Source organism: Amblyomma americanum, chromosome 9, assembly GCF_052857255.1.
Source record: "Amblyomma americanum isolate KBUSLIRL-KWMA chromosome 9, ASM5285725v1, whole genome shotgun sequence".
In the NCBI taxonomy this organism is placed as follows: domain Eukaryota; kingdom Metazoa; phylum Arthropoda; class Arachnida; order Ixodida; family Ixodidae; genus Amblyomma; species Amblyomma americanum.
This window is the reverse complement of record NC_135505.1, coordinates 111,509,382-111,533,840: the sequence shown is the minus strand read 5'-3', so window position 1 is coordinate 111,533,840 and position 24,459 is coordinate 111,509,382. Positions and strand designations below refer to the sequence as shown.

General features: G+C 48.8%; 1 protein-coding gene across 2 annotated transcripts in view; it reads right to left on the bottom strand.

The window, feature by feature from the left end:
• MESR3 (misexpression suppressor of ras 3) overlaps positions 1 to 14,883 on the bottom strand; it is a 214,952-nt gene extending 200,069 nt beyond the window's left edge. The window contains exon 1 of one of the 2 annotated variants that reach the window (XM_077636884.1): positions 14,714 to 14,883. The gene's annotated coding sequence lies outside the window, so the exon portion shown is untranslated. The remainder of the gene's footprint in view (positions 1 to 14,713) is intronic. The other variant, XM_077636883.1, reaches the window with a different exon arrangement.
• Positions 14,884 to 24,459: the final 9,576 nt, after the last annotated feature.

Sequence of the window (24,459 nt, the reverse complement as noted above, 5' to 3'; positions counted from 1 at the left end):
ACCACCTTGAGTAAATGAAAAGATGTTAAGCCATGGTGCCCTTTGGTCGCAGATGCCCTTGAGCTATAAAAATTCTTCCTAGCTTTTTCTGTCTTCCTGCCCTTTATTTTTTCCTTCCTTTCTTTCTCACCTCGTCTTTTCTCCCATCTGTAATATTCTTCTGTTCATCTTTCCTTCCTTCATTCCTTCACTGCCATCTCCTCTCTTTTCTTTTGTCACTTCATGCTGGTAGTAACTGAGCTATAGTTGAATAGAACTCAAGAACGAAGCAGAAAAACCCCTTTAAAAGAGGCCTCCAGCCAATACCGACGACCGATTCTCATGACGTCACGGTTAATCCCACTTCAAGGGGCAACCTGCCATTCATCTGCGACTCCACTCTAGGGGATTGACCGCGACGTTATGAGAACCGGTCGCCGCCATTACCTGGGGGGCCTCCATTGAGGGGACATTCGACGCTTCGTTCTTGAGTTGCATCCGATGACTATACTTAGTTCATAACCCTGACGGGACCAGTTGAACGCGTGGGCAGGTACACAGAAATACAGCAATGGCATGACATAAGGCTGAACTAACAACCCCCCTTCATAACAGGCACGATCTATCACTTCATCTCACCAGATGTATCCTTTCTTTCCTTCTCACTATCTCTCTTTTGCGGTCTGAACAGACAGACAGACAGCGGTGCTCCTCGACAGGGTTCTCCTCTGTCAAATTCTTTTTTTTATACGTCTTTATTTCTGCATAAAATAGGCCTAGCCTTGCGGCAGAAATGAGGGGCTTCATGGGGGTGGAGGTCGCTTGCACAAGTGTCCATCGTCCCTCACCCCGCTGCCCAGGCGGAACCGGAGGTGCGCGCCTGCACGCGCGCACCCACTTCCGTGCGTTGACAAGATCGCGGGGCCGTCTCCGCCGGAAAAGATACGCGCCGCTGTATCGCGGAGGAAGTAGCGGAAGGAGGTAGGAACGCCATTGCTTGAGCCCTTCAAGAACGGTGATTGCACCTTGAAACTACGTCACGTCATTCACATTAGCCCAAAACGACTGACAGCGGAACCGTCAAGACGCCCGTGCTATACGGCAGCACGGCGTAGTGCAACCACAGCCGACTAAAACTCAGAAACGCAGCGACTTTTCCCCGTCATAGGACCCCCTTCCAGCCAAAGGCGTCGGCCGATTCTCATGAACCAGCTAGTGTGACAATGCAGGTAGGGTACTATCCCCTACCATGGACTATCCCCTTTCATCTGTCACGCTGGCAAGGTCGTGAGAATCGGCCGACGCCTTTGGCTGGAAGTGGTCCTATGACGGGGAAAAGTCGCTGCGTTCCTGAGTTGTATCCGACTATAGTGCGCAATCACAACTCTGAGCTATAGAGGAGAGGAGCGGCTATGAGCCCACTCATGAGCACAAGAACGAGAACAAGAGTGAGTGCATAAGCGAGTGAGCGAGCAAATGACTGAGTGAGCGAATGGGTGGGTGCGTAAGTGAGTGAGAGAGTGGGCGAATAAGCGAGTGTGTGAGTGACTGCACATAAGATGGTTTTTAGTTTCATGGCGATTTAACGTCCCAAAGCGACTCAGGCTACGAGGGACGCCGTATAGTGGAGGACTCCGGAAAATTGCAACCACTTGACATTCTTTGAAGTGCGCTGACAGCGTACAGTACACGGGTCTTTAGGATTTCGCCTCCAACTAACTGCGACCGGGATCAAACCCGCGTTTTTAGGGTCAGCAGCCGTGCACCATAACCATTGATCCACCGCAGCGACTAGCGATTGGGTGAGTCACAGTGCTTAATGAGTTATGAGGATACAAAAGCTCACGACCGATTGGCGCGAAACGTGAAACAGCAACGTCTGGAAAAGACATCCTGCTTCGCATCCTCAAACCGCGCAGTGCTCGTGACCACAACGCTGCGAACAAGACCAAGATGGTACACACTTACGCCCGTGCAACCCCTCCGATGCTCTTTCCTAGATCTTGCGTGCCGCCCCCCCCTCACTTCCAGCAGGGCACCCAAAAGCGCGTACACCACCTTCCTCATCCTGCTACAACTAGTCGCACAAGAGTCCCCCCGCACGCGACCAAACTATGTATAGCTCCGAAACCGGCTGTTTTCGGGAACGGCCACACTTCGGGGCGAATATACGGGTGTGCCATACACAGGAGCGCCCAGCAGCAGCACGCAACACTGTATCACAGAAGCAGGGGCACTGAGCGAGGAAGTACGCCCCAGCCGCCGTATCCATCCGGAAAGCGTTGTGCTTTCAGCTCCACGTGCGTGCGTGCGTGTGTGCGTGGCTGCGCGCGCACATCCCCCCCCCCTTTTTTTTTCGCTTTTTGAAAGCCATAGCGAAGAGCTCCGTTTCTTCCAAAGTGGCTCAGTGACCTGCGTTCTTCGTTAGGCAACTTTGTCTGCTCGGCGTTTATTTGATAACTGGCGGAGCAGTTCATTGCTTTTCGAAGCTACGACTATTGCATGGTTTTGAGAACGAAAACGTAAAGGTTAAAATCTGAATAAGTGAATATATTATGCGCTGACCGTAGAACTGAAATGGAGGCCGTGTTCTCTATCATCCTTGCTCCTTCGCGCTGCCGCTTTCCATCACGATTCGCAAACTAGCCCGAGCCAAGATAATATTCTGCAATTCTTCTACCCTCTACAGGTATTTAGAGCTTCGGGGGTGTCGTAACTGCCTGAGTATGCCGCTCCAAAGCAGATCCTGTGGCCTGGGAACTTTTCACCGACCCTGTACCATGGGTCCCTTGAATGCCATTCCCACTGTTAATTCTTATTGCACGAACGCGGGCTTTCATTTACGACATACTACGACGCGACGCTGAAACACTCCCGCATAAAGCTGTAAAAAAAAGAGTGACGGTTCTTTTCTTCTAGTCCCCCAAGTTGTGGAAACCACGCCCTGACAGGCGACAACGCACTGCATCCAACTGAATCTGCACGCAACGGGCGCGGGGACCGCCGCGCTACCGACGGCGAATCGGGGTCAGAAATCTATTACGACTTCCCTTTCTTCTCGACCGCCCTCCCTTTATACGAAAGCGCGCTGTAAAGGATTCGTTCTTCTTCGAGACCGCGGTGATGTGAGCGAGCACACACTTTCCCCCATCTCTCGGCCACTCCCTTTCAGCATCAAGAAGAACGGGACGCTTTGCAGTGGGGCTTGGGTGGCTAGAGAATATCCTACACAGTGCGGGGGGCGTGGCCTTCGTAGCGTGTAGTTCCACGCGTCCTATCCTTCCTTCCTGCAGCTACTGCAGAGAGTGTCTAAAAAGGCGCGCTTTTTCAACGCCGCTCACACGCCGGCCTCACTCACAGTTCATGAGCGCGCAGTGTGAGGCAGATCGGCTGGGCCACCATGTTTTCCTGCTTCCACAACCCTGCTGCGTGCGAGCAACTGCACGTCCAGCTCCTGGGATCGCCGGCGTGTATAGTGAGATCGGAGAGAGATCTCACGGGAGTCTTCTCGGAGAGGAAGCAATCTCAGCCGCTGCCTCTGGAGAGGATTAGACCGCGACTCGGACTTGAGCTGAGAACAAGGTCCCCACTCCCTCTCGGCATCTTCCGCGAACATTTCAGCAGTTACGACTGGCTGAGGAGAGCCTGGCGTTCAAAATTAACTCGACAGCGTTGGATACAAGACGTGGCCCCGTTTAATAAGCACCGATTGAAATCAGCGATACGAAAGGTGCTCGTGTAAGCATATACTGGGCGCGGTTCACCGGGCCCAACGCACTGTCTTAGATAGTGTAGAAGGGCAGGTGCAGTTGTGGCTAACGTATCAGCGTTAGTTTAACTACCGCGTACAGTTTGGCATGGACATTTAAGAGAGAGAAAAGTGAACCACTTTTATCAGCTCCAGTCCAAGTCTATCTTTATAGTTAAGGTGAAAACAACCGGACGTTGAGAACTAGCCTTTCCTGCTCCAGCAGAACCAGCGAGTCGAACTAGGCCTCACACCTGTGCTTCGGGAATGTAGCGCTGTGCGAATATTCGGAAATTTCGAATACCGAATAAAATATCCTCCTATTCTATTATTCGTACGAATCAAGTAGTCTATGTTCAAAATCATTCGAAGCTAATCGAATATGTCTTCAAGTTTTCGAACACTTTTCGAATAAGAGGCGCGAAGTTCGAACAAGACCAGCCGTATTTTTCTTCCACTACTATTCCAAAAACAGGGACTATACACGCCGCGTATCATGCCACCGCGATCGGTATGCGGGGGATGCAGAGTTGAGCGCCGAGGTGCGGCCCATTCCGGTGGCGATGTTTACAATCCTCATACATTGCCTCAGAGATTGGACGACGCGACAGGGACCAGGGTGGTTCAGCTAAACCGGTCATTATGCCTGACCTCAAAGGCCAGGCCTCATACATAGCTCGCCCGTCTCATGCGTTGACATGTGGCGTAGTTATTACCTCTCCCGTTGTAAACAGGAAAAGGTACTTTTCCCATGAGCATAACATAACAATAACAAAGTTATTACACTGACATTGTGTTGGCGTACAAGTAATGAATATTCGTAAAAAAAATATTCGGTTCTCTCACTGTTCGAGTCGTATTCGATTTAGTTTTAGCTAAAATATTCGTATTCGGTTCGGCTTAGTGAAATCTGAAGCTTCTCAACCAAAGTACAGTGAACAGGACGGTGCCTCATAGTCTAGAACAATACTATGTTTCAACTCTTTCTCTTCCCTTTTTACATTTCCTGTGGCGTTGGAAAACGCCTGCCCTGAGTCAAAAGTGATTAGGACCTCTCATTTACTTACTATACCCAATTTTCGTTTTTTTTTTAACAGGTTATGGCACTTGACGTCACGATGTTTGTAGACAGGGTAAGATACATTACCACGTGCGCCATCATAACCTCACCAAAACAATAATTCGTATTTGAAGTGCAACGTCAAGGCCACGTAACGTAGCGAGTAGTTTTCATTCGCACGCAGTACCTCTACAACCATGCCATAGGAGCCTCACCGCAGCCTCGCACTTTCAATGGATCGAGGAAGATTCGAGCCGAAAGCGTCGCTCTCGCCCATCGCATAGCAGTAAATGCGCGCCGCGGGACGCGCTTTGAATCCGGGCCGTGAGAAAGAAAATCAAAAACCGGCTCTGCGCGCGGAAAGCGCCGGCTCGATAAAGATACAGCAAGCGTGGCACAAGAAACCGTGCGAACCAATGCGGCGGCGCCTCAGCTCGACGCGCGAGATTCTTTCCTTCTTTTCGTTCACATGTCGCGTGTGTGCATTAGGAAGCGTGGTGTGAGAGCCGCGCGTTTAATGCCAGCACCCACGAGTTCAGTACAGGCGCCACTGAGAGTAACGGGGATGAATGCAGTGCCTGAGGGAACAATACCTCGCCGCGGTAGCTCAGTGGTTAGGGCGCTCGACTACTCATCCGGCGTTCCCGGGTTCGAACCCGACCGCGGCGGCTGCGTTTTTATGGAGGAAAAACGCTAAGGCGCCCGTGTGCTGTGCGATGTCAGTGCACGTGAAAGATCCCCAGGTGGTCGAAATTATCCCGGAGCCCTCCACTACGGCACCTCTCTCTTCCTTTCTTCTTTCACTCCCTCCTTTATCCCTTCCCTTACGGCGCGGTTCAGGTGTCCAACGATACATGAGACAGATACTGCGCCATTTCCTTTCCCCCCAAAACCAATTATTATTATTATGATTATGAGGGAACAAACGCGGATTAAGTCCAAATCAAGAGGATGAAATGGGCTTGGGCAGGGCATGTAATGCGAAGGAAGGCAAGATAACCGCTGGTCCTCAAGGGTAACGGAGTGGATTCTAAGAGAAGGCAGGCGTAGCAGGGGGCGGCAGAAGGTTAGTTAGGTGGGCGGATGAGATTAATATGTTTGCAGGCATAGGGTGGCCGCAGCTGCCAAAGGACAGTGTTAACTGGAGGGACATGGGAAGAGGCCTTTGCCCATGGGAAGAGGCCTTTGCCCCGGAGTGGGTGTAGTCAGGCTGGCGATGATGATGTTCGCTGCCCCTTTTATTTCTCGTCGGCCGCCGATGCGGCGTCGAAGTACAGTCGTGAATAAAAGTTTACGGGATGCGGATTCGCGGAAGAGAATTTATTGACGCGATAGCGTTTAGGTTGTAGTCTTACGAAAACCACCCGGTTTCTCCGTAACGAAATTCCCCGATTGGTAGAGTGGTTAGTGACGTCATCAGGATTACAGAAATTGAAAATATGAGGACTAGAGTGTTCGAGTACCTTCCATTGAATTGTCGCATGGGATTATATTAACCAGACCCACACTTCCGCCTTAATCCAATAGTTATTCCCACTGATCTACCTTTGTCCGCCCCCTAATTGATTTTCTGGGTCGGCCGACTTCTAACATTTGAAGGGTCTTTTGCAATATTCCAAAATATCCTGTCGCATTTTCCTTGCATGTGGCTAATAATAGCCCAAGTTTTGCTGCGGTGACTCGCTAGCCAATCAGCTGACGTTTGTTCGAGTGGATGGACAAATCATGTCCCTTTATACTTCTATGATTGTCAGTGTCGTCTGGTACTGGACGTTGCGGATTTTTTTTTTTTTGCGCGAGCCCGCATCCCGCAAACATATGTCCATGACTGCCCAAGCCACGGTGTCCAAAGAAGGCTTAAAACGAGGAGAGAAGTTTGTGGTGCTGTGCGGCACCATGCCATCTTGGTGATGCCGCCAAGAATGCTTGCGCACGCACGCACGCACGCACGCACGCACGCACACACACACACACACACACACACACACACACACACACACACACACACACACACACACACACACACACACACACACACACACACACACACACACACACACACACACACACACAAACGATCTCTTGTTTAATAATCACCGAGATTGGTTTGAGAAGAATATCTCGGCACCCCTCAGCACCTTGATCTCGCGGCCATCATGGCACCGGCTAGAATCACGAGGTCTGAAAGGGGCGTTGTCGTCCTATTAGCACGCTTTGTATTTGGTCCGCAGAATAGTTTGACTGCCCATCAAGATGGGTCACGTTAGGTAATAACTGCTACAGCGGTTAGCCAGAATATGGAGAAGGTGTGTATGGCAAGTGAGGCCATCGCTGTCGCTCTGCAGCCTTAACACTATCGCTCCTTGAAGGCTTAGCTATAGTTGGATACAACTCAAGAACGAAGCTGCTTTAGCCCCTCAAAGGACCCCCTTCCAGCCAATGGCGTCGGCTGATTGTCATGAACATGAGCGCGGCAATGCAGTGAGCGGAGCGTCAATGCAGAGAGGGGACTATCCCCTCTCATCTGGCACTCCCTGCACTGTCCGCTAACAGGGTCGTGAGAGTCGGCCGACGCCACTGGCTGGAACGGGGGTCCTTTACCGGGGAAAAGCCGCTTTTGTCTTTGGACTATAGCATCCATGCGCCTTTCTTTGCTTTTATTCGAACTAACGCGACTATCACCAGCACAGCTCAGAAGAAAAAAAAAAAAAACTCCGAATCGAGTAGGTTGACGTTGTCTTGGGGATCAGCCTTCAACGGCGGCTCCGCGCCCTCATCGAAATTACCACTCATTTTTCATACACGATTTATGCCCCAGCCCAACCGTGTGTCGCATCTTTCGGTGATGCCTGCCCTGCTCTTTTTTTTTTTTTCATCAACAACATGTTAAAGCTGCCTCCCGGCAGAGACAGTAGACAGTTTTAGCTGTGCGCACGCAAAGAGTTAGCGTACGCGAGGAGTTTGCGGGGACGGTAGTGCGCATGCGCAGAACGCAAGCGCAAGCCTTGCGCTTGCGTACGGTAGCCTTGCGTACGGTAGCCAGCGGAGTTTGCGTTGCGGCGCTTGCGTGGCTTGCGTACGCTAACTTTGACAAGATGGCGGCGCCCTGCTCGCCCGCTTCGGAATAAATACATGTCGCCGCTGGATTCTTCGACGCAATAGCTCGCTCAAATGGTAGCGGTTCGCTTTTATTTCGCCTAATCTTGCCCACACGTAGCGGTATAAGCGATAACTAGCCACTGTTTTTCAGATAATTTCGCGATCTTCAAGCTCCTAGGCCTAACTATATTCAGTGTGTTTTCCTCGTAGCAACGACACCTGGCGAAGCAGTTTTCTAACTTTTAGCCAGATCTTGCATTTTCTTCGGTTTGCATAGTTTTTCTTCTTGGAACAAAAAAGGCTCCCAATGCACTCACAGTAGTTATCAGTAATCACGGATGAAATTTTCTTCAACCGAGCGTTGATGTGGTTTGACTTCTTGTCACTAGATGGCGCCACGTGCGCCTGAGGGACGCTACGGCACGGTCAGCTAAAACTATACTTCGGAGCGGACAGCGTAACGCACGCAGCGCCGTAGCTCTTTGCGTACGCAAGCACTTGCGTACGCACAGCTAAAACTGTCTAGTATTCCGCGGCCATTAAACAGACATCAACGCCCGCGAAAGCAATGGGTCTTGTACCTACTTGGGGGCAAACATTGCGCTACAAAAAAAAAAAAAAAAACTACGCAGGCCGTATCCCCGGGGGCAACAACGACGATACCATGGCGGCAACGGAGGAGGTTAGCCCAACCTCCTCTCGGCTCTTGCTTCCCCCCCCCCCTTCCCCCATAACTTGAGGAGAGGCCTCTCAATGTCCGGGATTCCTTTCCTTTGAGTCGACTCAGGAGGAGGAGGTGGTCATTCCAGGTGCGCCGCGTGCCTCCCCCACCGGACGTCCATTGTGCGGGCGGTATGCAGAACGGGAGTGGGAGAAAGTGGTGAAGGGGAGGGGGGGGGAGCACAAAATACCTCGCGCTGCCGCGCGAGAGAACAGATAATCCGCGCAAAGATTTAAGACGCCCAGGGAGGAATGCGCGGATCGAGAGAAATTTACGCACGGCTCTCCCGAGAAGGAGCTGTCCACGCAGCCAGGTGACAGCACAGGTAGCGCAAGAATGCGGCCTCCGACGCTGTCGCCAACTCGGCAGCCGACGAGGAGTGGTTGCTGCCGACGGCCGGCGGTGGACATCGTGCCTCGCGGAGAAAAATACTATCAGGCAGTGCTAAACAATGGCTTCGTTTTCTTGGAGCGATTGGTGCAGTTTATGCCTGCGTTTCGGTTTGGTTTATAGGGGTTTAACGTCCCAAAGCGACTCAGGCTATGAGGGACGCCGTAGTGAAGGACTCCGGGAATTTCGACCACCTGGGGTTCTTTAACGTGCACTGACATCGCACAGTACACGGGCCTCTAGAATTTCGCCTCCATCGAATTCGATCGCCGTGGCCGGGACCGAACCTGCGCCTTTCGGGCCAGCAGCCGAACGCTGTAACCACCCAGCCACCGCGGCGGCTATGTCTGCATTTTCACTTGCCTGCTACGGTTAGTTTGTTATATGGAGTTTAATGGCGCAAAAGCAGCTAAGGCTTTGATGCGCCAACTTTTGCCCGTTACAATATAGATATGTAATGTAGAGTGCGTGGCGACTTCCTTCGAGAATACAGTGTGTATCTGTATTTGTAGATAAATACTTTATGCCAGAGCAGGCACACCATCGCAATAAAAAAATGAGGGGGGGGGGGGGAGCGGAACCGCTATCGCTGTCTCTCCGGGCATGAAAGGGAAAAGAACGATTTTTTTTTTCGCGATGGATTTTTTCGCCTTACTGAAGCCGCTCTAGGCACTAAAATACAGCTCTGAGTAATAGAATACATGGTTTGCAACGACGCCGCTGTGGGCGCCATGCGAGTTGTTCCCAATCCGCTTATGCCCACCGGCGCAGGCCTGCACAGTGATAGCGAACTTTGGTGGAGCCTATGCTCCGCGCTTCATCACGGCTCCTGTGACGCAGTACTCTAATCGCGTGCAGTGAGTGGTCTCTACCGGATTCTAACTCAGAAGCACACTTTTATTTTTAGTTTTGTTAGTAGTTTTCGGGATGCACAGTCGGGGACAAAAGTCCCCGGACCAAGTGTTCCTCAAAGGAAGCAGACAGCTCCATTATTGGACGGTGACTGGAGACCACACTTGTAGAGGTGAAAGTAAAAATTAAATTTTCTTGTTTCATCTCCACAAGTGTGGCCTCCAGCCGCCGCCTAATAGTAGAGCTACCGCCTTCATTTGAGGAACACTTGGCCCGGAGACTTTTGTCCCCGACTGGACTATCCTTTGTAGGCTTTTTCAACTTCGACTAAAAGGTAAAAATAAATTTTGGTTCTTCAGTGCTACTAAACGTTCCCTCTAATTTTACCCGCAGCTGTACGCCGTAGAAAGCTCACTAAGATGCATTTTCGAGGCCCTTTTAACTTTTAAGTCCACCAGAGACCAAAAACCGATCGCTCGAATCACTCAGGGACTTGAAACCAAGAAAAAAGGCGGGAAAACGAGAGAGACTACAAAGTGCTGCTGACCTTCCAACGCTTCCTCTTCAAGGCAAATCCGATCGCATTTCGCTTCTGAATGTGCAAGAATGACAACGAAACTAAAATAAGCAGTCATTTTTCGATTTTTTTTTCCAAACGCACGCGCAGAACTTCAATGCACTGTGGGATCATGGCAACCGGGAAGATAATACTACCAGTGGCGTGAAGGAAGCCTGCATCTTTGGAAAGAAAAAAGAAATAAATGATAGAAGAAGCAAAAGTCGTCCGAACGGGTCTCAAAATCGCGCGCGCACTCGGGAGCGACCACGGTTATTCAGTCCTCGTCCAACGGCCGGGTGTCACTGGGGACACGTTCGCACTCGCCAAAGGAGATATGCAGCTACGACGGGGGGGGGGGGGGGGGGGGGGGGGTGATCTAGTTTCTGTCGACGCAGTCTCGCGCGGTGCTTGCTGCGTGCGGTAGCACCCTTCACTTCTTGGCTGGCCGCCACCTTGGAAGCAAGCCTCTGCATTGCGCTACCCCCCTCTCTCTCTTTTTGTTATTTTTCTTCATTTCTTCGTCTCTGAGACGTGCCTGCGCATAGCACTGAGACGATGGACGCTCGATATCTGCAGCGTGCATCGGCTCTTTTACGCGCCAAAAAGTTCTGAAACGGTTCGACGCGTGAGCGCGGCGCGCAGTGAAATGAGGATTACCGCAACAACGCGAATTTAACCAGCCCCCCGTACTGAATCCCCCTAGATTTAAAAAAAAAAATGCGCATAGCGAAGCAGAGCTGACAAGAATCGTCAGCGCTTATATATATAGTCGGGTACAACTCAAGAAGCAAGCGGCTTTTCCCCGTCAAAGGACACCCTTCCAGCCAATGGCGTCGGCAGATTCTCATGAGCCTGCTAGTGTGACAATCATGGTGACAATGCAGGGAGTGGCAGATGAAAGGGGGTAGTCCCCTCCTTCCATGGTCGGGGATAGTCCCCTTTATGCACCGTCACGCCACTCCCAGAATTGTGGTGCTGCTCTCGCCAGCAGGTGCAGTCCTTTTACGCAGAAAAGCAGATTTTTAAAAAAAATTGTATCTGGCTATACTGATCCAAGCGAAAAAAGCATTGGGTCCAACTGGAAGCGATCAGTTCAGACTGAAACGTTCCTACTGGAGCTTTCAGCTGGTTCCAAATATGCAAACTGGAACCAATTGGATGATCTAATGGGACATTTCTATTGGTTCGAATTTGAACGCCCATTTGAAACCATTTGATTTCGTACACACAATTGGAGACCCAAATTGTACGAACTAGTTCAAACCGGAATGTCCATTTGAAACCAGTTCGTTTCAAATATACAATTGAACGTTCCAACTGGATCCAACTGGAAACTCCAAATGAATGCAATGGTCTTTTTGTTTTGCCTGGGAGGTCGACGACCGGATGGTTCCACCCTCTTATGAAAATGCCAGCGTATACAAAAGCAGGATATTCATGTTGTGAAATATCTGTTCGTCCAATTGAGATTGCTGTGTGTATGTTGTCGCGATAGAAAGACGAGCGAACAGCGCGGTGCTTACACGCTCCGCTATTAGAATTTCTTTTCGTCACACTTATACTCTGCTGGTAACGAAAATACGCTAGCGACATCTATGATACAATAATAGACCATTCTAGCGTTTTTTTTTTTTGTTACCATACAGATGCAAGCGTATTGAGAAATTCCAACAGCGCAGCGCGTTGGCATTTCTTTTGAAGCGAAAGGCTTCACTGTGCTGACCTTTAGTTGACCTTTGACATTGGGTGACCTTCGGGTTGACCTTAGAACTTAAGAACATCCGATGGGGGTGATATGAAGCCACGTGATGAGTAACCAGGTGTGCAGAAGCTTTTCCCTGAATTCCAGGGTTAGCAAAGCTAAGCCACTGCCAATTTTTCATCGCCCGTGCACGTGTGTTGAATATACTTCAGTGAGCTCATTTTTCGAGACTGACGCTTGCCTATAGCCCGAGTATCGTACCGGCTTCAGGCGACAAGGCCTCTCAAGAACCAGGGCAGAACGAGCAGCAAAGACACGCAGGGCATATCCTCTCGCTTTGAACTGAATTTAAGCAGCGATACAACAGTGCTGTCGGTTTCAAATGAAACGCGACCTGCAACGCCAAGCAATAGCTGCTGTTCCCGCTGGAACTGTCTTGACCGCGTTTCAGCCACTGGCCAATCAGAATCGTACGCAGACGAGCACGGTGGGCGACCATGCGATTGAACAGGTCCCGGCCTGTGGTTACCGTGGAGAGGTATACCTTTCATGCTTTTAAAAAAGAGTGGACATTATTCCATTTCATTACCTTAAAGGCCCCAAGAAGGGGTATTAGATAAGAGGCGGGAAATATTGGTCAAACATTGGTATGATGGTACATATTTTTTAGCCCTTTCCAAACAACACTTCTTTAATTAAAAAAAAACATTTCGCAGACCCTCCTATCCAGGGGTGGCATCGAGCAGTCCAATGTGCAGCTCATTTTGTCTCTTATTTTGCAACCGCCGCCACCGTGAATGAGTGGTTACGGCGCTCGGCTGCTGGCCCGAAACACGCGGGTTCGATCCCGGCCGCGGCGGTCGAATTTCGATGGAGGCGACATTCTAGAGGCCCGTGTACTGTTCGATGTCAGTGCACGTTAAAGAACCCCAGGTGGTCGAAATTTCCGGAGCCCTTCACTACAGCGTCCCTCATAGCCTGAGTCGCATTGGGACGTTAAACACTCATAAACTATCTTATTTTGGAACCGCACTCTTGTAACGTGAAAGAAGAAAAAAATGGAAGCAGCTTAAATCTGCGTGAACACAGTACGCAGACACTGGATTGCCAATTACTATAGCCGGCCGATCGGAACGATCACTAAGGCTGAAAAATATTTGGCGCGGAACGAAAGGCGACCGCGATAGGGCTTCGACCGCCCCTAGGCAAACAGTCTGCGGTTAAAATCTGCTTACGCACCCGATAACACGCGTCCAGCTTCAAACGACTGCCCCTGGCAGCACAAGCAAACGTCGATCGCAGGCGGACCGACTGACGACCCTCGCACAGCTGACCGTGGGAACAAGTTTTTTTCCGCACCCAAAAATCTGGCTCCCGACCGAAGCGTTTTGCCCTGCATCGCTCCCTCGATGTTTGGTTTATGGGTGTTTTGACGTCCCAAAGCGACCCAGGCTATGACGGGCGTCGTAGTGAAGGGCTCCGGAAATTTCGACTACCTGGGGTTCTTTAACAGAAAGCAGCCGAGCATTATAACCGCTGAGCCACCGCGGCGGCCTTGCTGCCCTGTGTGAATGAATGTGAGACTGAAATGTGGCTTTGAGCTCAGAAAACACCTTAAGAGTACATTAATCTATGCCCCTCGAAATGACGGATTGAAAACCAAATTAATAAATATGTACGATTGCTGCCAAATATGCTTACAATGAAAGCCAAATAAAGAAAAACAGTCTACCGCCGTCCGCGTCTCTACAGCTGAGAAATAGGGGCTACCCGCGGTGCTCATTAGTATGTGGGGTCGATGTACTGACTGAATTAGGCACACTAAGTTATTAAACTGCTGTTTATTATTAGCAGCGTGTGGCAAGGCAAGGAGAAATAAAAACAAAACAAGCAAAAAAGAAAAAAAATTGAGAATTAACATCAGTGGGAGGCGATCAAAAAGCGGTTGAGGGGATGGGTGAACCGGTGTCGTGTGCAAGTAACGTACGCACGAGCGTTCCGCGACGACCGGGTGTATGCTTGAGCATTTCTTTTTTTTAAACAGTAGCGGCACATCTGGAACCCAATATCAGCTATAATCCTTTCCGACCAACGTCTACAAAACTATTAAACGTTTATACCTTGCAACTAACTGTTCAGGTATTGAAGCAGCTCACGATTTTTTTTTTTTGCATCTAAATGTCTACGTACAGAATTTCCGCCAGCATAACCAGTCGGCTTTGTCCTAACTTGTCCAGGAAATCTTACCGAGTTAATGACAGGTCTCTTAAGAACGAGCGTGCTACACTACCCCAGCCCGGCGTGCGGCAGTTTGCTTTGGAATGCTTTCTGAGCGTCAAAAGCGAAAACAAAAAACGACGTGTTAAATAGCCTGTTCCGTTAATAAACAAGCTCGCAGCGGAAGGGAAGGCAGAACACAACCGTTACACCACGAAGCGACGTATTTCAAAGCCATTTGTGCTTTTCGGCGTTTAAATTTTGCCGCTACTGCTCGTCCCCGCCCCCGAAGAGAGCCCGCCACAGCGTTCAAAGCTGGCTTGGTGCAAACGCTAATACCGCGTGCGGTTGACAGCATGGAGCAAGCAAGAGGAGCTCGAACTCACCTGTAGGAGTCGCAGAGTGGACACGGAGACGTCGAAGTGTCCGAGAAAGCAGAGCGTGCGAGAGAAATCCAAGAGGCGCAGGCACCACAGAGTTTCACCAAATTGCAAACACACGTTATGCAGCCTTGTATCACTCGTATCCCATCGCAGCCTACAGTCAAAACGCGTCTGACGGGGAAAGCGAACTGCGCTGGCTCCGCAAGCGCCGCCGGTAGGGAGCAGCAGACGACGCTCATGACGTCACGGCTCCGCCTACGCGGTACTCCTCGACGTCAACATTTTTGAAAAGCGCAGCGCGGGCTGTTTGAAAGTTGTAACAAGACCATAACAGAAGCTATGCTCAGAAACGAATACGCAGCTACGTAGTGGGCGCGGCTTTCATATGGCGTGCAGTTCGCATGCACCTACAAGTCAGCGCGGCTTTAAATCTGCAGCATAATCAAGGTTCGCACTGCAACACCTGTGACAGTGCTCAGTGCGCATTTGTGCCCCAATAATTTCTTCTAGCGTACCACTGGTGGGCAGTGCTCTTGACGAACGTAAATTGTAAGCCGCCCTTGAAGGCAACATTTTTCAGCAGCGGCCACTTGACCGTACTAGTAATTTTCAAGTAATAAAAAAAATGTTTCCTGCAGTGGTTAGGGCGCTCGACTACTGATCCGGAGTTCCCGGGTTCGAACCCGACCGCGGCGGCTGCGTTTTTATGGAGGAAAAACGCTAAGGCGCCCGTGTGCTGTGTGATGTCAGTGCACGTTAAAGATCCCCAGGTGGTCGAAATTATGCCGGAGCCCTCCACTACGGCACCTATTCTTCCTTTCTTCTTTCACTCCCTCCTATATCCCTTCCCTTACGGCGCGGTTCAGGTGTCCAAAGATATATGAGACAGATACTGCGCCATTTCCTTTCCCCAAAAACCAATTATTATTATTATTATTATTATTATTATTATTATTATTATTATTATTATTATTATTATTATTATTATTATTATTATTATTATTATTATTATTATTCAATTTCTGCAGAGCTTGCAATCAGTAGTCGCCGAATCCACACTAAATTCGGAGCTTGCTTAACTTTAGGCGGTGTCTTTATTTTCCAACATTGTGATGGGGGAGGTAGGGAGAAAAAGCCGGTCAATCGGCTTAACGAGGCTTCCCCCCCCCCTCATAAATAATTAAAGAAGGTAAAAAAAGGCATCAACAGAACAGTGTAGCGTGTACAGAAAAATAAAAGTGCACTCGACGACACCTATATGGATTGTCAGCACAAGATTCACAGAAACAAAAATGACATTTGCACGAAACATGCGCAGAAATCTTCCTCGTCAAAAAAAAAGAAAAAAAGAAAGAAAGAAGGTCACAATTTACGCAAGAAAAAGAGAAAAAAAAAGGAGTGATTATTGTTTCTACTAGCAGCAAAATAGTGAGAGCATCGCCGCTATCACCTGCCCATCCAACTTTTCCAAAGCACTAACAGATCATATTGTATGTTGAACCCACATGGCAACCATTGTACTTTTTTTTTTTTGTATAATCCACCCCTTATGTAATACCCACACGGGGGTCCTTAAGGTAATAAACTGAACTGAACTGAACTGAGACAAAGTGAAACTTCAGAGCCTTGAACACCCCCCCCCCCCCCAATGTCGAACTTTCGCACTCAGAAAATAAGGAAAGGCAGCAATATAACTGCCACTTTTTAGATTACAAAATGCAGGTTTTACATAAAGGAAAAGAACTAAGAATCCTGATCATGGCAAAATAAAACAAACAAAAACACTGACTGCTAGAACATATCAAGAGCATATCAAGAAACAGATTCAGCCGCAGATAAAACTAATCTGATATCAGCTTTCGATGCTCGCTGGAGTTAAGGCCATGTTTATGTAGTGAATTCAACAAGTTTGGAAGGTGATACCGTATCATCTGTTGTCCATAATTTGTGCGACATAACACTTTATTCCTTATGCGTTGTTTACGGGCGGGATAATGCGAAACTTTTCTCTGTAAGGAAGCCAGGTTTGTTCAAAAATCTACATCGCTTTTAATTTCCTTTTTAAAGGCAAAAGCTAAGTGGTAAGCGTACATATCATATATGGTCATTATGTTAAGTCTCTGAAATAGCGGTAGCGATGGATGGTCATAAGGAAAGTTAGAAATATTTCTTAGCATTTTTTTCTGCAGTCCATATATTTTATGCATGTTACTTAGGGTTGTCGTTCCCCAGACCAAGTGACAATATTTTAAGTGCGAGTAGAACAATACATGGTATAACAGAGTTGTAAATTTGGGAGGAAAAACATGTTTGTTTATATTTATCAAGCCAACGACTCGTGGCAACTTGTGTATAACATGATCTACTTGGGCATCCCATGACATCTGTTCCGTGAAGACGACACCAAGTATTTTAAAAGAGCTTACAATTTCTATTGTTGAATTATTATGGCGGATATCTTCAGTGATGAATACATTTCTATTTTTTTGGACGAAAGAGAATAGCTTTGGTTTTACTAGTATTTAATTTTAACTGGTTTCGTTTAGACCATTCTTCAAGACATATAAGTGCTCTGTTTGCCTGGTCAATTGGTTGATTGGGTGAAGTGGCAGAAAATAGTAACGTCGTGTCGTCTGCATAAATAACAAAATTGGCTACGTCATCTATGTCGACAACATCATTGACATATGTATTAAACAAAAAAGGCCCGAGGATGCTGCCCTGAGGTACACCAGATAAGATTGGCTTTATATCAGAGAGATATGTGCCGAGCTGAACAAACTGTTGACGGTTAGCCAAATATTTTGAAGTTACACGGTGGTTTGGGCTAGTTGGTTGAGTTCATAATGGAGACAAGTTTCGCAGCATGAATAAAACGCACACAGAATACAAGGAACAAACAAGACAGGACTGTGCTGCAACACTGTGTGCTGCAACACAGTCCTGTCTTGTTTGTTCCTTGTCCTCTGTGTGCGTTTTATTCATGCTGCGAAACTTGTCTCCATTATGAGCCAAATATTACCCTTAAGAGTGAGAGGGTGGTTCCACGGAAGCCGTATATCTCCAGCTTTTTCAAGAGTATATCATGGTTTATGCAATCGAATGCTTTTGAGAAGTCAACATAAATTCCTAAAGCTATTTGTTTTTCTTCAAAGGCTTTTAGGATGAACTCATTTTGCGTCAGTTGGGCAAGTTTCGTTGATCGATGTTTCCGGAAGCCAAATTGTGCCGAGTTCAGTATACCATGCTTATTGCTAAAACTTAACATTCTATTTAACATTATCTTTTCCAGTCCTTTAGAAAAAATTGGCAGCACTGATATAGGTATGTAGTTTGTTTGTATGTTTGTTATGTCGTTTTTTGTTTCCAGAACAGAAACCAGGGCCTGTAGTGCGGCGGAGCACAGCACAAGGCTAGAGCGGCCGCCGGATCATCTCTCGGGCAGCCATGTTGGATTACCAGTGGCAGCCATGAAACTTGCGAATTCCAAGAAGCATCGGCGCGCGCGGAGCTGCGTCGTTGGCTGCTTTGTCTGGGTAGTTCGCCGGCACACCCAGGAGTTGTTGTCAGAGTTACGCTTGTCAAAATATATCTTAGATTAGCACTGCAACATGGACATTTGCACGCTAACGAGATAGAAGAGCCGCGCCAAGTATCACTGCGTGAATTTTCTGGAACCATGCAGCAATACAGATAGAGCGGGGAAACAGGAAGTTTCCATGCTGTGTGTGTGTGTGTGTGTGGGGGGGGGGGGGGGGGGGCTTGCAGGACCATGGCAACGCAGTCCTTATCAGACACACGATATGTAAATACGTGGAGTTGTTTGCTAAAAACTACTGTCGCTGAGCACACATGACTAACGAGAGATTTCAAGGGCAAACGGTTTTGTGTGACTCTCTGTAGTAGCAGACCTTATAGCATGCGCATATCGTGATAAGATGCTTTGTTATCCACTGATAAGGGGAGGGAGAGGGTAAGATATGTAATGTAACGATATCATGCGGATTCTTAGTTTCCTCATGCGCTCTTTGTCCACGGAATCGGTCATGCAGACGGGTGGATCAGGGATAAGAGGGAGTTGTTGGTAATCTGTGCTGTCTCATGCTGTATTGAAGTGTCCCTGCAATTTACTCATTCTCTAACAATGGGATGCAACATGTCGCACACTGGTTCAACCGAAGGCGAAGAAGCTCTCAGTGCTGGCGATGGCGTGTGCTGCTGTGTGAAAACACGCAATTTATCATCTGCCACGACAAAAGCCATCTCTGCAGGCATCACAAGTGCGATCGACACAACACGACGCAGGTGTGGCTGGTATGGTGGACAAAACATCTGAATACTTGAAGCAGCAGCTAGGTGGCTCTAAACGCGAGAAGAATGGGTCTGTCCCTAGCTCGCCCGCTGGCCACTTCGACAGGGAGCTCGGTGTAGCGCAAGACATACGGACATACGGACGGCACAGGTGAAACAAAGTCCCCAATCCTCCCTGTACTGAGAATAGCGGCGGCAGGGAGAAGGAACCATCTGTCGATGGAAGCCGAAGACCTCTATCGGAACCGGTGACCGTTCTTGGAAAGAGGCTTCAGGTTGACCATTTGTCGACGCCTGGTTCCGGCGGGGCAGGCTTTATCCTGTGGGGAATCACCGTCGCTGTAAGAAGTGCTGCGTCACGGTGACATCATCGACATCACCATCGGAGTGCGGGCCCTCGCCACCGCATGAGCTGCGAGGGGGCAACAGTGACGCCTCCTGCGGTGGGCGGCTCCCCAAGCCTTGCTTGAGGGACCCTTGATACCGGACATTCATCAAGTGCCAAGATTCCTCAGCTAGGGAGCTATAGACATGGAAGGATATAAAACCCGCCGCATGGCTATGCTGAGAAACCTTCAGAGTACTGTAAACATGTAAAATAAATCTCTACAGTCTTCAGCGCTCTACGGCTCAGTAGCTATGGTGCTAAGCTGCTAACCCGAAAGACGCCGATTCGATCCTGGCCGCGGCGGTAGCATTTCGATGGAGGCGAAATAATAGAGGCCCGTGTGCTGTGCGATGTCAGTGCACGTTAAATAACCCCAGATGATCGAAATGAAGGGTAGCCGGAAAACCATACCGCAGCCACCATTTTTGATGGCGTTAGCGTCCCTGAGAGCCTGAGTCGCTTTAGGACGTTAAACCCCCGTAAATCATATAGCTCATCTCTGACAGGCTCGTTCTTTTTCCGACCCGTCCACGCTACCCGAGTGCCAGTGAATCCCAAGGGGATTAACCATGACGTCATGCCAATCGGTTTAATAGACGCCATTGGCTGGAGGACCTCCATTGAGGGGCATCTCTTTTTCTTTATTTGTATGCGACTATAGTTTCTTAATCCACACGTTGTGCAAGTCTACGTCAATGTCGTTAAGTTTAAATTCTTTCCATAGGTTGCACCATCGATAAAGAAGCGCGAGTTTATCGCGAAATTTTAAAATAAGCGTGGTCGTATACACGTATGCTGACCCTACGTAAAGCAATTCTCAGCAACGACGTCATACAGTTTCGAATAGCATCTACGATCGAATCACTGTTTATCTCCCCGCTAAAGATTAGGATAATATTGGGGGAACTTCTCTCAAGCTGCTTAGGGCAAGTTTTACTGACGAAAACATGGCACTTTCACTTTGAAATGCTACGTTTTTATTAAGGGCATTTTGTAGCGCAACACAATTCCACAATGCTGCCTTTTTGTTTTACGGCATGAGCCGTTATACGGAGCCCACCCCGAGCCGTCACGTGGATGAAGCCCGTCCAAGGTCACCGATCGAAGCGGCCCGGAGAGAAACATGAGATCAAATGGAGGGGTGGTGATGTGAGAAAGAAGGAAAGAACTAGTGGCGGCGAAATTGAGGGACGTGCGCTGTTGTCGACAGGGAGATTGAAGGATACGATAGCGCAGAGATATGCCAATCGCATTCGGAGCCACGAAGGCCATCGGCCATGGAAGCTGGTGTAATCGGTTTTGTTTCTCCCATCCCCCGAGCGGCTGCACCTCGGAAGTTGACTTTCTTGCCCTGATTCCTGGTCACGGCACCAGTTAAAGTTTCCGATGATCCTTCTCTGATGGGATGGCCGGATTGGCCTGATCGGTTACTCGTCGCGAGCGGTGAATTATGATGGCACGCTGGCCGGTGATGGAATACACGGCGGTTAGCGGTACGAAGAGCACTTCGAGTCTTCGTCCGCTCCTCCGGCGACACGTTGCCGATGGGGCAGCAATTCCAACTTCTTAAGACAAAACTTATTCATTAAAGACGGGACCGAAATGCAAGGCAGTGAGGATAAGGCAGTCTAATGAAAAGGCTGTTTAACGAGACTGCGACTCGGAGCGCTCCTCCAAAGCCTTTGTTTGCAGCGAGTTTTAAACCCTTCGATAATTGGGCCGAGCTTCACTAAAGCAGCTATCGCCCAATTTGAACCAATAACAGTGCAATGGCACTGTACATGCAAGTTGGCCGAGCCTGCAGGGCTCACTAGAGCCCGACCCAGTGCACACCGTGCCTCCTGGAACGTGCAGGGCGCGCGGTTCCGCGTACGCAGCTCCCTGCATGTGCATTCCATCGAGGCGCCTCGCATAGGCTTTGCCGTCTCCGCCGACAGCAAAAGGAATTTCTTCAGCGGGAAAAAAAATCGTTGACCCCCTGCGACTCTGACAAGGCAGTTCGGGGTCCTTCTCCCAATTTTCCCACGGCTTCGGGCAGCGTCCAGAATGCGTGATGCACTGTCACTGTTCGACCCCTCGTGTACGGCCTGTCAGCAGGGGACGAGTCGGCACCAGAGCCGAAAGGATTAGCGCGGGTAGCTGGCACCGAGGCACCCTAAGCGCGGGCATCGTGCCTTTCACTAAACTCCCTCTTTCCCATGGAGGCAATCCCTCCGGGAAAAAAAAAAAACGGGTGGGGGAGGGGAAGGACCCAACGACGGTGAGAGGAAGCTCAGCCAAGATTCCCTCGGTGGGGGGTTGAAGAAACAAAATAACAAACTGAAAAACCAGCCCACGGGTATGTGGGAGCAGCTGCCCTTTTATTAGTCCTCTCAAGAGAATGACAGAAAATGTAAAAATGAGAGGAAGAGAGCCCGGACAGCCAAGCTTTGCCGGCCTTAAAGCCAACACAAGATAAAATGAAAAGGACGCTCGTCGAGCACGCCGCCGAGTGAGAATTGACATTGTCAGTACATACTGAACATTTGTTTTCAAGTGTCTCCACCAGCAGTGGGCCAGTTTATATTTCATCAAACTGTGATTATTGCAGCCTTTTGGCTTGTCATGGCGCTTATGAAATAAAAAAGATCTAAGCCGCCCACTCAGTAGGAGGTAGTCTTGCAACTTAATGGCAAGCAGCAATAAACGGTGAAAAATGAAATGTGTCATACAACTCGTTGCAATGACCAGGTTTCAAAACGCTCTTCAGTGAAACCAGTACGTCTGATAGCCGGACGACAGGGGGAAGGAATTTCATCTCTCAAATTTAAAATTTCAATGAAACGAAGAGCTTGCCATCCAAACCGCAAGGTAATGAATGGTCAAACACAAGTCCTGCCTCCATTAAAAAAAGTTAAAACAATAAAAAGGCAATAGCATCAATAAATGAATAATAAATAAGAGTCATAATAAAATGCTGTCTCTTCTAGGAGCACTTCCCTTTTCAAAGCAGTCGCCACCGAGATGCAATGAACTTCCATGACCAGTGCACAAGCCTCTGCATGCAGTCATAGCAGAATGAGAACTCCACGATGACAAGTTGTTGTGTACCTGCTTTTTTATTGCCTGCTGCGTTTTGTACTCTACACCCCACTGCAATGCCACATGGCTCTGTAATAAATACATAAATAAATAAGTGCATGTGATTAATTCTGGCCACCAAAAGTTCAATTTACATTGAAATATTCATATGCAAGTGTTTTTGCATTATGTTTTCATCTCTGTAGAGCTGTTACAGCTACGATGCTGCTCTACCAATAGAAAGCAAGATCCTTTAACCTGAAAGATATTTCACGTACATTGCTTTGGTTTATGGGGTTTAACGTCCCAAACCGACTCAGGATATGATGGGCTCCGGAAATTTCAACCACCTGGGGATTTTTAACGTGCACTGACCTCACACAGCACACGGGCCTCTAGAATTTCACCTCCATCAAAATTCGACCGCCGCAGCCAGGATTGAACCCATGTCTTTCGGGTCAGAAGTCGAGCGCCATAACCACTGCGCCACCGCAGCGCCCTTTTATGTACATCCAGTCAGTTTCTGTCTGTCTGTAAGGGTGCACTGAGGATAGCAACATTTGCTTTGTTTTTAGTAAAATTTCATGTGTGACTTTATGTGACTTTGCTGATGTTTCTAAGGTAGAGGTGTTTGTTGCTGGGATAACTGCAGTTAAAAAAAATTGGAGGGGACACTTTCGTTCCACCTTAAGGCTATAACGCGGTAGCGTAATGGGTTAATTCTCATGTATGCAGGAGGGCATTCTCTAATTTACATTCATAGATCCCTGGGAGTCCTCATACTCTTCCTGGTGCAGTGGTGCAGCGGTTAAGCGATGCGCCACTGCCATGCTATTGCTGGTGCTCCCAGTGGTGGGCTTTGAGCGGCCCACGTTGCTGTGGGCAGTTTTCACTATCTGGCGGGCAGTTTGCAATGACGCCGCAAGGTCGCGTGACGTAAGTGGCCCACCTGCCTCCTGTTCTGTGGGGACCACCTGCCACAGCCTTGCCTGTGATTTTTCGCTCACAACACCGACACTGGATTTTCTGGCGAATGTGGCATTAACACTATCACGTTAAAAAAACTGTCAGGACGATCAGCAAATCTGATGCAAGAAATCTGCAATATCGGTTAGATACACCCTCCATGACTGCTACGATGCTTTAACTCTTAAGCCAAGCCTTCACGCAAGCGACAATTTTTCTGGACAAAGGAGATGGGTGGCGCTTCTGTAAAGAGGAGGCTTCACTTGCTTCACATGGAAAATGCTGGCATTTTTGCCAAGTGCCACTGGTACTGCTTTTGCCGTAAAATGGAGCATTTTTCATGCAATAGCATTAAGGGTTCAGTGTCGCAGAAAAGCCAGTGTCGTTGTAGCCATTCTGACCGTGAGCAAAAAATACCCAGAGAAAAAACTTAGATGGCAAGTGGGCCACCTAAGTCATGTGACCATATCATGTCACCACCACCTGTCCACCGGATCGGGACAGGTAAATTTTTTATAAGTCACACGAGGTTGCTTCGAAAGAGCAACCTGGGTCTTGCAAGCCCCACCGATTGCAGAACCAGCCATCGCAGGGCAGTTGTGCATCACTTAACCACTGCATCAGGAGTGGTTATCAGGACTCCCAGCAGTCTACGAATGTAAAGTAGAGAATGAACAGTTCTGCATATATGTGCATTAACTATTAGCTATGGCATCACACCCTTAAGGCAGAGCTTTAAGTGTCCCCCTCCACCAGTTTGCGTGAAGCTTGAGCTTGAAGGTGCTCTTGGAAAAACCTAGCATAGCAACAGCTCGTGCAGAAATAAAATAAATATTGCCGCGACTGGGTTTCGATCCCCGTGGTGGCACGAACAGGTCAGCATCGTTGGCCACTGCACGAGAACATGTGGAGAACCTGTTTCCCCCCTTCCATTTCGACACGGCCCATCTTCGCCATCTTGCGTCAGGACAGCACCGGCTGAGCGAGGAGGAAAGTCTCCCTCATGGGGGAAGTGGTAACAGCG